This window comes from Triticum aestivum, chromosome 5A, assembly GCF_018294505.1.
Source record: "Triticum aestivum cultivar Chinese Spring chromosome 5A, IWGSC CS RefSeq v2.1, whole genome shotgun sequence".
NCBI lineage: Eukaryota > Viridiplantae > Streptophyta > Magnoliopsida > Poales > Poaceae > Triticum > Triticum aestivum.
The window spans coordinates 660,750,577-660,764,064 of NC_057806.1; positions in this window are offsets into that span (position 1 = coordinate 660,750,577).

A 13,488-nucleotide genomic window follows, 5' to 3' on the forward strand; every position below is an offset into this window, starting at 1 on the left:
TGAATCTACACTCTAAAATATGTCTACATACATCCGTATGTAGTAGTCATTTGAAATGTCTAGAAAGACAAGTATTTAGGAACGGAGGGAGTATATATTAACATCCCTTCTCATTACGGATAAGTCTCTTTTTTTCTACTACTACTTTATTTGTTGAAAAATTAGCTTTGATATTACTCCGCCCGTCCGTCCAAAAAAAACAGCGATTGGAGGAGAAATGGATGCTTCTTCCGTTCATCTCAGGTGATTTTAAAATAAGAAAATGTACACTTCATGCCTGCACTTAATTTTGTCTGTTTACTGAAATAAGTTAACAAATCTACACATGTCTGTTTTTTGCAAATGGTTAATTTCCTCCTGACGGTCGGGATCCCCTCCTCCGCAATATTGGGCTACCCCGATGTGACGCCCCCGATTCCATCGTACACTAATCATACACGCAAACGTGTACGATCAAGATTAGGGACTTACGGGAAGATATCACAACACAACTCTAAAAATAAAAGTCATACAAGCATCATAATACAAGCCAGGGGCCTCGAGGGCTCGAATACAAGTGCTCGATCATAGACGAGTCAGCGGAAGCAACAATATCTGAGTACAGACATAAGTTAAACAAGTTTGCCTTAAGAAGGCTAGCACAAACTGGGTTACAGATCGAAAGAGGCGCAGCCTCCTGCCTGGGATCCTCCTAACTACTCCTGGTCGTCGTCAGCGGGCTGCACGTAGTAGTAGGCACCTCCGGTGTAGTAGGGGTCGTCGTTGTTGGTGGCGTCTGGCTCCAGGGCTCTAGCATCTGGTTCCGACAACCAGGTAGAAGGGAAAGGGGAAAAGAGGGAGAAAGCAACCGTGAGTACTCATCCAAAGTACTCGCAAGCAAGGAACTACACTACATATGCATGGGTATATGTGTAAGGAGGCCATATCGGTGGACTGAACTGCAGAATGCCAGAATAAGAGGGGGATAGCTAGTCCTATCGAAGACTACGCTTCTGGCAGCCTCCGTCTCGCAGCATGTAGAAGAGAGTAGATTGAAGTCCTCCAAGTAGCATCTCCAAGTAGCATCTCCAAGTATCATCTCCAAGTAGCATCTCCAAGTATCATCTCCAAGTAGCATCGCATAGCATAAACCTACCCGGCGATCCTCTCCTCGTCGCCCTGTGGAAAAGCGATCACCGGGTTGTCTGTGGAACTTGGAAGGGTGTGTTTTATTAAGTATCCGGTTCTAGTTGTCATAAGCTCAAGGTACAACTCCAAGTCGTCTTGTTACCGAAGATCACGGCTATTCGAATAGATTAACTTCCCTGCAGGGGTGCACCAACTTACCCAACACGCTTGATCCCATTTGGCCGGACACACTTTTCTGGGTCATGCCCGGCCGCGGAAGATCAACACGTCGCAACCCCACCTAGGCACAACAGAGAGGCCAGCACGCCGGTCTAAACCTAAGCGCACAGGGGTCTGGGCCCATCGCCCATAGCACACCTGCACGTTGCGAGGGCGGCCGAAAGCAGACCTAGCCTAGTGGCGTTCCAGTCCAATTCGGCGCGCGCCGCTCCGTCGCTGATGTCTGAAGTGCTTCGGCTGATACCGCGACGTCGGGATACCCATAACTACTCCCACGTAGATGGTTAGTGCGTATAGGCTCGTAGCCAACTCAGATCAAATACCAAGATCTCGTTAAGTGTGTTAAGTATCCGCGAACGCCGAACAGGGCCAGGCCCACCTGTCTCCTAGGTGGTCTCAACCTGCCCTGCCGCTCCGCCACAAAGTAACAGTCGGGGGCCGTCGGGAACTCAGGCCCACCACTACCTGGATGGAGCCACCTGCCCCTTCAGCCCCCATCTCCAAACAGTATCACCAGTAATGTAACAGTGTAAAATATATAGTATATGCCCGTGATCACCTCCCGAAGTGATCACAGCCCAGTAGTATAGCATGGCAGACGGACAAGAGTGTAGGGTCACTGATGGAACACTAGCATCCTATACTAAGCATTTAGGATTGCGGGTAAGGTATCAATGACTGTAGCAGCAATGACAGGCTATGCATCAGAATAGGATTAACGGAAAGCAGTAACATGCTACACTACTCTAATGCAAGCAGTATAGAAGAGAATAGGCGATATCTGGTGATCAAGGGGGGGGGGGCTTGCCTGGTTGCTCCGGCAAGAGAGAGGGGTCGTCAACTCCGTAGTCAAACTGGTCAGCAGCAGCGTCGGTCTCGTAGTCTACCGAAGAGAAGAGGGGGAAGAAATAATGAATACAGAGCAAACAAAGCATCACAAAATATAACAAGGCAATACGCGGTGTTCGGTGTGCCCTAACGCGGTAGTAGGTGATACCGGTGAAGGGGGGAAAACATCCTGGAAAGTATTCCCGGGGTTCCGTGTTTTCGGACAGACGAACCAGAGGGGGAAAGTTGCGTGTTTGATATGTTAGGGGTGTGTGGTGGACGAACAGGTTGCGTATCCGGGTTCGTCTCGTCGTTCTGAGCAACTTTCATGTTGAAAATATTTTAATCCGAGTTACGGATTAAAAGATATGATTTTCTAAAGATTTTATTAATTTCTGGAATTTAATTAGTTATTTAAATTAATTCAAAAATGGAATAATGACATCAGCATGATGTCATGCTGACATCAGCAGTCAACAGAGTTGACTGGTCAACTGACGTGTGGGTCCCGTTTGTCATTGACTGTTTAGTCGATTTAGGGTTTAACTAACTTAATTACTATTTATTTAAACTAACTAGTTAATTAGACTAATTAAACAGGGTTAATTAACTTATTAATTCACTAATTAATTACTTATTAATTTTATTAATATTATTTTAAATTCTTTTATTTTTTTTTAAACATGTTCTGTTGGCGGGGCCCATATGTCATAGGCCCCAGGGGGCCATAGCGGTTTTGGGCGCGGGTGCGGGCACGCGCCCATCAGGGCCACCAGGGGGGCGCCGGCGATAGCAGGGCACGGCGAGGCGGGCCGCCGAAGGCGACAACGGTGAGGCCACGGCGGGACGGCGCCAGGGCGCGGCAGCAGAGGCGAGGACGCGGGGAGCAAGGGAGAGGGCGAGGCAGAGAGGCCTCAGCGGGGCGAGGCGCTGGGCGCGGCCAGCGCACGGACGATGCCGCGGTCGTGAGTGTGTGCGCGAGACTGAAGGAGGAGAGGAGGAGGCGGAGGCTCACAGCGAGATGCAGGGATCGGGGCAGTGGGGCGCGGGGAGGAGACGGAGAAGTCAGCGACGCGGTGACGAGGTGCAGGCCGGCGAGGAGGAGGAGGCAGACCGGTGAGGACGTCCGGCGAGGTCCAGGCGGCGGCGTGCGCGGTCGATCTAGGCGGCGGGGTCGTTGAGGCCGTTCGGGGAGGAGGTCGAGGACGGCCGGGCGACGAGGAGACGAGCAGTTGCGGCGAGGGACGGCACCGACGTCGGTGTTGAGCGGCGGGGGCCGAGGCGGCGAGGGGCGCCGGGTTCGTTCCCCTTCCCGATCCAGATCGGGATCGAGAGGTGGGGGAAGCAGACGAGGGGGAGACGGGGAAGCGAGGTCCGGCGAGGTGGTCCTCTAGGCGGCGTCGACAAGGTGGCTGCGACGGTGCGGCGATGGGGTCGGGGTCGCTCGACCCCAATCCAGTCGGGAGGGAGGGAGGAGTGAGTGGGGGGTCGTGGGGAACGATGGGGGGGAGTGGGGGTGACGCTAGGGTTCGGTCGCCCCAGGGGGTGCTGTAGGCACCAGCTGGGCCGGCCTGGTTGGCCCGATGGCCTGCTGGGCCATGGTCCAGCGGGGGGGGGGGTGTCTCTTCTATTTCTTTTTTTTGTTCTTTGTTAGTTTTTTTTCTGTTTTTATATTTTCTTTTCTTTTATTTTTTTTATTTGTAGTTTCATTTATCTTTAGTTTTATAAAATTTACCCCTAGTGCCTAAATTTGTACTAATCAACAAACTATTGTGGGATTAATTATTGACCCATAATAAAATAGTTTTAGCATTCTATAAATTCAATAGGCATTTGTTTAATTGTTTTACTACTGTTTTAATCGTTCTAGAGCCTTTAAACATTTTATCAAAGTTTGGTTTCTCCACCATAATTACTTACGATTTATTTGACACAACCCGAACATTTTAGTTTTTATTTTTGAAAACTTTTGTTGTTTGCCTGATTTTAAATTGAATTCAAATCGGTTTCGAACTAATGCGAGATTAACCACAGTAATCGAGGTGACGTGGCATCATTAGTGGAGGATTACTGTAGCGTAACTATCCGGGCGTCACAATTCTCCTCCACTACAAGAAATCTCGTCCCGAGATTTAAGAGGGGAGTAAGGGGAAAGTTCTGGTTACGATATTCTAACGGATCTTCTCGAGGAAGTTAATTCCTTTCGTTGATGTCTTCAATCCTTTATTCCGATGCATCATGATAAACTTGTCATCATTTCTTCGGGAACTCCATCGTACTTACGAAAAGATAAGGGGCAGCTCACTACGACATAATGCTTTTGAGGGAAACAATCTGGGGTTATCCCATGAATTAGTATAAGATTATCTCTCGAGTTGAACATACGAAATACCTCAAGAGTAAGGTACGAAGGTACCATAATAGGCTCCAAGCGGATAGATAGTTGCTCGAAGCCTGAACCGGAGTGAGAAAGGGGTTCAGAGTAGCGAGAGTAAGTATTGCGTCTGATACCAGAATAGACCACTAGAACAGTGGCCCGTGGATTACATATGAGTCCATGCGTGAGGAATAACTTTGGGAATAGGGGGTGCAGGAGAGTCAGGTTTCGATCCTGTGGAGCTGTGGGTTATGGGCCCACCATGTGGTTGAAAGTAGGAAGGGGGCCGACAATTCGCACGGTCATGATAGTAAGGCGTGTCAAAGGGTAGCCTGTCAGATATGTCGGCAACAACATCGATACCAAGGGCGAGGGACGAAGAGAACCATTTTCCTGCTCGTTGAACGAGGCGGGCCAATAGGCAAGGTTCTCGTCCGTCGGTGGTTACCGGAATATCATCAACAATCGTAACAGGGTCTTACTGACCAATTATACATCGAGGTGTTTACATAAGCAGTGAATCTTTACTGCTTAGATTATATAGATCACACGAATGTCAAACACAACAAAGTAAAGTAAAAGGCGATCATCAGATTAAATAGAACAATGGAATGGAAAATGTGTTTATACACCTATTTCAGGGGTATATCCTTCCCAAGGACAAGAAGAGCATGATATCCATGACAGGATATAATGTAGAAAACCCTTCAGGAAAGGGGAGAGAAATATCATGACATTACCCATACAACGGTGTTAGGATAAATGATAAATAAAATTTAGCATCGTGCTTCAAATGTTCCTGTTGAAAATCGGAGTACCATTGACATGCTTCGAGATAGCCTTGACATGGTCTTCATGTGAAGATCAGACTCTGGAAACACGAAGGATCCATCAGGAATAACTTGAAGAGTAAGTCTTACAATTTCCTCATGGATGAATGGGTAACCTTGCTGAAAAGGAATCTATAATGATAGGTCCTCCAGCCGGGGGGGGGGGGGTGTGCTAGGCATGACATCATGTTACCGGGTCATCAAAGGATCAACATCATAACTCTTGGAAAGTTGTCCCAACCATCATATCTGACCGAGATTCATATCCAATTGGTGTCATGAAACCTCAGACTCAGGGGGTCCGAGAGAAAAAGGTGCAACACAAATTGTCGATATGACATTGCAAGGTCCTCGAGAAATGAACTATGGGAGTGGGTTTCTGAAGCAATAGTTCATCATTGAACCAAGGAGAGGACAAGGAGGTGTCTGGTGAACTCAACGGCAATTCACCGAGATTCCGAAAAGAAGGATTTCCACCATTAAGTGAACAAGGAGATAACATTTGTCAGATCAAATGATATAAGGAAGTATGCTCGAGGAAAACATACACAATTAAACATTGGTTGATATGTGCGCCCGAAATATGGGTTGGGTTGCACGACCAATGTCAGAATGGTGATTCAATTAGCGAAGGACTTAGATTGAACTATCGCCCATTCACTTCAAAGCAATAGGGTTGCTAGAAGTTTTGAATTCACACGTCATAGCTCCATTGTCGGTATTCCGGTTGAAAACAATACGGGGACCAAGGAAAGAACGAAGATGGCAAGAAGTATTATGATATCAAGAATTATTAAGAGGTGGTGAAATTCTCACCACATTCTTGACAAAAAGAGATGGTAATACTTCCGAGGTAAGGAAGATCAACTGCTGGGTAGCAGTGATCTCAAGGTTTACACAAAACACGAACAAGTTGTGTTGAACGGAAGGCAATAAAGTGGTCGATGAGAACAGGAATCATCGAGGGGCAAGGATGGTATTACCCATCATGAATTCAATTGAATTCTTGGAAGAGCTCATAAGGTTGATGATGATCACGACACAATTGTCGAGAGATTTCATGCAGATGTAGTCAATCAGCGACGACATCAAGTCAAAGGAATGATGAAGCAAGAGGTTTTTGGAACCACAGTTACGACACAAACTCGAACTCAAGCTTGTTGTTCAAGGCGAAATGATATGACGATGAGAATCGACGTAAGGTTAGTTCATCGTCGAAAATTGTGCTCCGAGAAGAAGGACCGGGTAGCACAGTTAAAATCAGCACGACAAAGATATAGCCAAACAGGCTAGGAATGGCGTGATCGGGTACAAACTCATACTTATAGAAGCTTACTGAAGAGTTGTTGAACCGTAGAGCGGACTTGGTTCAATTATCGGTGTCTTTGAGTGTTTAATAACTCAGAGCCCGCGAGAAATTGGAATCAGTGGGGAGGTAGCACTTGATGAAGAACTCATAAGGAGTTGTGCAGTTCCATGATAATCTCGAGATACCAGGTGGTAATACTCGACGACAGATCAAACTAGAAGTTGAACTGGGGTATTGCTCTATAGAAGACAAGTGCTTAAACTTGCACAGGACATGATATTTAAAGGAGAACATGGTCAGAACCACGATTGCAAAAAGGCCAGATCCCAGATATAAGATGAACTTATACCAAAGGAATAATTAATTTAAGAGAAGCTTTAATGATAAGATCTACATCGAGTCCATGGGCATGAACGCAAGGTTCAAGGTCGACTCCCACTTCTCCAATGCATACCTTTTCATTCACTTCTCATTTTCGACGAAGTCGTAGTGTTGAAATTTTATCTGGTAATCACCCGAAGAATATAACTCGTGAAAACTCTCGGGTTTGCACAGTCTAGGGAAGGCCTTGGTCCAACCCATCGGGTATCTTAGGAACATATACTACAAAGTTCAGAAGTAAATAACTCAAGCTCGAAAGCAGAGCAAGGTTGAGAAAGTAGAGGATACAATTTACCAAAGGCATTATGTATCCGAGGGAAGGCTCACAAAGTTATTGAATATGAAGGGCGATGTCGGATAAAATCCATTAAAGGATCTGGGGTGAGTATCGGCACACAACCAGAGGAAGAAGCAAGGCAAAGACATTGGATTGTAGAAACAACTGAATAACTTAGAGCTCAATTGCTAAGGAATTATGATTTACAAAGCGAAGGATCAGAAGCAGACGCTCTGATCAAGGATGGATAAGTTCAATAGACTTAGGGGCACAATCGACGGCAATTGATTGGTCGAGAACCAGCTCATGTTCAAAAATGACGTCTGAGCTGGAAGGAGGAATTCTAGGATCTGTTTGAGGATTGCGAGCATTCGCAACAAATCGAATCAACGGACTCAAATGATAATGACAATGGATGTCAACAAGATTACTAGACTTATGGGATTAACCATGATGCAAGTAATCAAGAATTTCAAGAGCAATAGGATGCTCAGGATTTTCGGAAGATCCAATGGTATTTCGAGGATTCGTGACATACATGCATCAACTGGGGATGAGCGGATACTTGGTAAGTGCGAGAAATTATCCGTAGTGGTATTCAGGCGACAAGGAACTGCAAGGCAGTAGGCACAAAAGGATTCTCGTAACATTAGAGAGAATTTCGGGGTATCTTGTAATAACAAGATCAATGGGGGATGATCGTAAGAATGGCAAGTGTAAGTAGTTATCCATACGGATTTATCGGTGGTCAGGAATAGCCAAAGTGATGGGCACAAGTCTCGAGAGAACATCAAAGAGTATCTTCGGAATCTTCTGATGTAGCCGGTGATCATCCGGACTAAAGGACCCCTCCGGTAGAAAGTATTTTCGAGAACCTAAAAGTTAGAATTTAATAAAAATCGTTTAACCCGAATAGAAGAGAGTTCAGAATCCCAGAGTAAAGGTCGAGGAGTAAAATATCCTAATACCACCCAATGGCGACGTGGGCCCGTAAGGCACACAGCCAAGTTAGTAAAAGTTTTTGCAATGTCTAGACTCGACTTTGGCCAAGGAGTGTGGAAGGGGGATTCCTACAGGCAGTCGGCTCTGATACCAACTTGTGACGCCCCCGATTCCATCGTACACTAATCATACACGCAAACGTGTACGATCAAGATCAGGGACTCACGGGAAGATATCACAACACAACTCTAAAAATAAAATAAGTCATACAAGCATCATAATACAAGCCAGGGGCCTCGAGGGCTCGAATACAAGTGCTCGATCATAGACGAGTCAGCGGAAGCAACAATATCTGAGTACAGACATAAGTTAAACAAGTTTGCCTTAAGAAGGCTAGCACAAACTGGGTTACAGATCGAAAGAGGCGCAGGCCTCCTGCCTGGGATCCTCCTAACTACTCCTGGTCGTCGTCAGCGGGCTGCACATAGTAGTAGGCACCTCCAGTGTAGTAGGGGTCGTCGTTGTCGGTGGCGTCTGGCTCCAGGGCTCTAGCATCTGGTTCCGACAACCAGGTAGAAGGGAAAGGGGAAAAGAGGGAGAAAGCAACCGTGAGTACTCATCCAAAGTACTCGCAAGCAAGGAACTACACTACATATGCATGGGTATATGTGTAAGGAGGCCATATCGGTGGACTGAACTGCAGAATGCCAGAATAAGAGGGGGATAGCTAGTCCTATCGAAGACTACGCTTCTGGCAGCCTCCGTCTCGCAGCATGTAGAAGAGAGTAGATTGAAGTCCTCCAAGTAGCATCTCCAAGTAGCATCTCCAAGTATCATCTCCAAGTAGCATCTCCAAGTATCATCTCCAAGTAGCATCGCATAGCATAAACCTACCCGGCGATCCTCTCCTCGTCGCCCAGTGGAAAAGCGATCACCGGGTTGTCTGTGGAACTTGGAAGGGTGTGTTTTATTAAGTATCCGGTTCTAGTTGTCATAAGCTCAAGGTACAACTCCAAGTCGTCCTGTTACCGAAGATCACGGCTATTCGAATAGATTAACTTCCCTGCAGGGGTGCACCAACTTACCCAACACGCTTGATCCCATTTGGCCGGACACACTTTCCTGGGTCATGCCCGGCCGCGGAAGATCAACACGTCGCAGCCCCACCTAGGCACAACAGAGAGGCCAGCACGCCGGTCTAAACCTAAGCGCACAGGGGTCTGGGCCCATCGCCCATAGCACACCTGCACGTTGCGAGGGCGGCCGAAAGCAGACCTAGCCTAGTGGCGTTCCAGTCCAATTCGGCGCGCGCCGCTCCGTCGCTGACGTCTGAAGTGCTTCGGCTGATACCGCGACGTCGGGATACCCATAACTACTCCCACGTAGATGGTTAGTGCGTATAGGCTCGTAGCCAACTCAGATCAAATACCAAGATCTTGTTAAGCGTGTTAAGTATCCGCGAACGCCGAACAGGGCCAGGCCCACCTGTCTCCTAGGTGGTCTCAACCTGCCCTGCCGCTCCGCCACAAAGTAACAGTCAGGGGCCGTCGGGAACTCAGGCCCACCACTACCTGGATGGAGCCACCTGCCCCTTCAGCCCCCATCTCCAAACAGTATCACCAGTAATGTAACAGTGTAAAATATATAGTATATGCCCGTGATCACCTCCCGAAGTGATCACAGCCCAGTAGTATAGCATGGCAGACGGACAAGAGTGTAGGGTCACTGATGGAACACTAGCATCCTATACTAAGCATTTAGGATTGCGGGTAAGGTATCAATGACTGTAGCAGCAATGACAGGCTATGCATCAGAATAGGATTAACAGAAAGCAGTAACATGCTACACTACTCTAATGCAAGCAGTATAGAAGAGAATAGGCGATATCTGGTGATCAAGGGGGGGGGCTTGCCTGGTTGCTCCGGCAAGAGAGAGGGGTCGTCAACTCCGTAGTCGAACTGGTCAGCAGCAGCGTCGGTCTCGTAGTCTACCGGAGAGAAGAGGGGGAAGAAATAATGAATACAGAGCAAACAAAGCATCACAAAATATAACAAGGCAATACGCGGTGTTCGGTGTGCCCTAACGCGGTAGTAGGTGATACCGGTGAAGGGGGGAAAACATCCGGGAAAGTATTCCCGGGGTTCCGTGTTTTCGGACAGATGAACCAGAGGGGGAAAGTTGCGTGTTTGATATGTTAGGGGTGTGTGGTGGACGAACAGGCTGCGTATCCGGGTTCGTCTCGTCGTTCTGAGCAACTTTCATGTTGAAAATATTTTAATCCGAGTTACGGGTTAAAAGATATGATTTTCTAAAGATTTTATTAATTTCTGGAATTTAATTAGTTATTTAAATTAATTCAAAAATGGAATAATGACATCAGCATGATGTCATGCTGACATCAGCAGTCAACAGAGTTGACTGGTCAACTGACGTGTGGGTCCCGTTCGTCATTGACTGTTTAGTCGATTTAGGGTTTAACTAACTTAATTACTATTTATTTAAACTAACTAGTTAATTAGACTAATTAAATAGGGTTAATTAACTTATTAATTCACTAATTAATTACTTATTAATTTTATTAATATTATTTTAAATTCTTTTAATTCTATTTTTTTTAAATATGTTCTGTGGGCGGGGCCCATATGTCATAGGCCCTAGGGGGCCATAGCGGTTTTGGGCGCGGGTGCGGGCACGCGCCCATCAGGGCCACCAGGGGGGCGCCGGCGATAGCAGGGCACGGCGAGGCGGGCCGCCGAAGGCGACAACGGTGAGGCCACGGCGGGACGGCGCCAGGGCGCGGCAGCAGAGGCGAGGACGCGGGGAGCAAGGGAGAGGGCGAGGCAGAGAGGCCTCAGCGGGGCGAGGCGCTGGGCGCGGCCAGCGCACGGACGATGCCGCGGTCGTGAGTGTGTGCGCGAGACTGAAGGAGGAGAGGAGGAGGCGGAGGCTCACAGCGAGATGCAGGGATCGGGGCAGTGGGGCGCGGGGAGGAGACGGAGAAGTCAGCGACGCGGTGACGAGGTGCAGGCCGGCGAGGAGGAGGAGGCAGACCGGTGAGGACGTCCGGCGAGGTCCAGGCGGCGGCGTGCGCGGTCGATCTAGGCGGCGGGGTCGTTGAGGCCGTTCGGGGAGGAGGTCGAGGACGGCCGGGCGACGAGGAGACGAGCAGTTGCGGCGAGGGACGGCACCGACGTCGGTGTTGAGCGGCGGGGGCCGAGGCGGCGAGGGGCGCCGGGTTCGTTCCCCTTCCCGATCCAGATCGGGATCGAGAGGTGGGGGAAGCAGACGAGGGGGAGACGGGGAAGCGAGGTCCGGCGAGGTGGTCCTCTAGGCGGCGTCGACAAGGTGGCTGCGACGGTGCGGCGATGGGGTCGGGGTCGCTCGACCCCAATCCAGTCGGGAGGGAGGGAGGAGTGAGTGGGGGGTCGTGGGGAACGATGGGGGGGAGTGGGGGTGACGCTAGGGTTCGGTCGCCCCAGGGGGTGCTGTAGGCACCAGCTGGGCCGGCCTGGTTGGCCCGATGGCCTGCTGGGCCATGGTCCAGCGGGGGGGGGGTGTCTCTTCTATTTCTTTTTTTTGTTCTTTGTTAGTTTTTTTTCTGTTTTTATATTTTCTTTTCTTTTATTTTTTTATTTGTAGTTTCATTTATCTTTAGTTTTATAAAATTTACCCCTAGTGCCTAAATTTGTACTAATCAACAAACTATTGTGGGATTAATTATTGACCCATAATAAAATAGTTTTAGCATTCTATAAATTCAATAGGCATTTGTTTAATTGTTTTACTACTGTTTTAATCGTTCTAGAGCCTTTAAACATTTTATCAAAGTTTGGTTTCTCCACCATAATTACTTACGATTTATTTGACACAACCCGAACATTTTAGTTTTAATTTTTGAAAACTTTTGTTGTTTGCCTGATTTTAAATTGAATTCAAATCGGTTTCGAACTAATGCGAGATTAACCACAGTAATCGAGGTGACGTGGCATCATTAGTGGAGGATTACTGTAGCGTAACTATCCGGCGTCACACCCGATCCTTGCCCTTCCTCCCTCCTCCTCCCCCAACTCAGCTCGCCTCCTCCTAAGATTGACGGCCGGATTTGGGCGGGTATTTATAATTGGCAAATGAGCTCGCCTGATTCGGAATTCAGCTCGCCTACGCAAGCATCTTCGACCGATTCGGAATTCAGCTCCCCTGCGCGAGCATCGTCGACCGATTCGGAATTCAGCTCCCCTACGCGAGCATCTTTCGACCGATCCGCAATTTAGCTCGCTCGCGCCTTCCAGTGAGCAACGTTTTGCCATCGCCATTGTGCCTTCGATCATCATCTTCCTCTGTTTCTTCTTCTGCTCATTTCCTGTTCTTGTTTAATTGTTCAGCGGCAACCATGGGAAAGGAGAAGATGACCGGCCCAGATGTCGCCAAAATCGGGGTAAGAGCTATGTGTTAAGATGAGGGGGCCAATGCCCCCCCCCTCCCCGCCACTGGACCAATTTTATGAAAAACGAGGGCTTAGCCGTTTATTTTTGGGTCTTCCCCTTATTTATTTTATCAGATTAGGAAAACATGGGACGCCTTGTGGGTCTCCCACGACCAGGAGGCCTTGTGGGACTCCCACGACCAGGAGGGCAGCAGCGCAGTCCATCCGTCGTTGACGCTTCCGCCGTCGAAGTGTGTTGCAGTAGGTGAAGACGTAGTCGGTGTGAAGGTCACACATTGTACCCGTAAAAGATGTCTGGATTGCCATAAATTACAGGCAAAGCAACCCAATATCAGCTGTTTTTCTCATCCTTCAAGGTATCGGACGTTGCTTGCCACCGCCGCAGTGCGGCAGATGCCTTTCCATTCCCTTACTTGCCACCGCCATTGTCGGACTGCCTTGAATTCGAAGCAAGGGAGGGAATGGAAATGTTCAAAATTTGAAATTTGTTTAAAATGTTCAGAAAAATTTGAAAAGAAATTAGAATTTCAACTTTTGTTTAAATTTTCAAAAATGTTTAGAATTTCAAATTTGTTTAAATTTCTAAAATATGTTCTGAATTTCAAATTTTGTTTAAATTTTCAAAAAAGTTCAGAATTCCAAAATATGTTTAAATTTTTTAAAAATGTTCAGTTCAAAATTTTATTTAAAATTTTAAAAAACTTTTAGAATTTAAATTTTCAAAAAAGTTTATTATTCCAAAATTTATTTAAA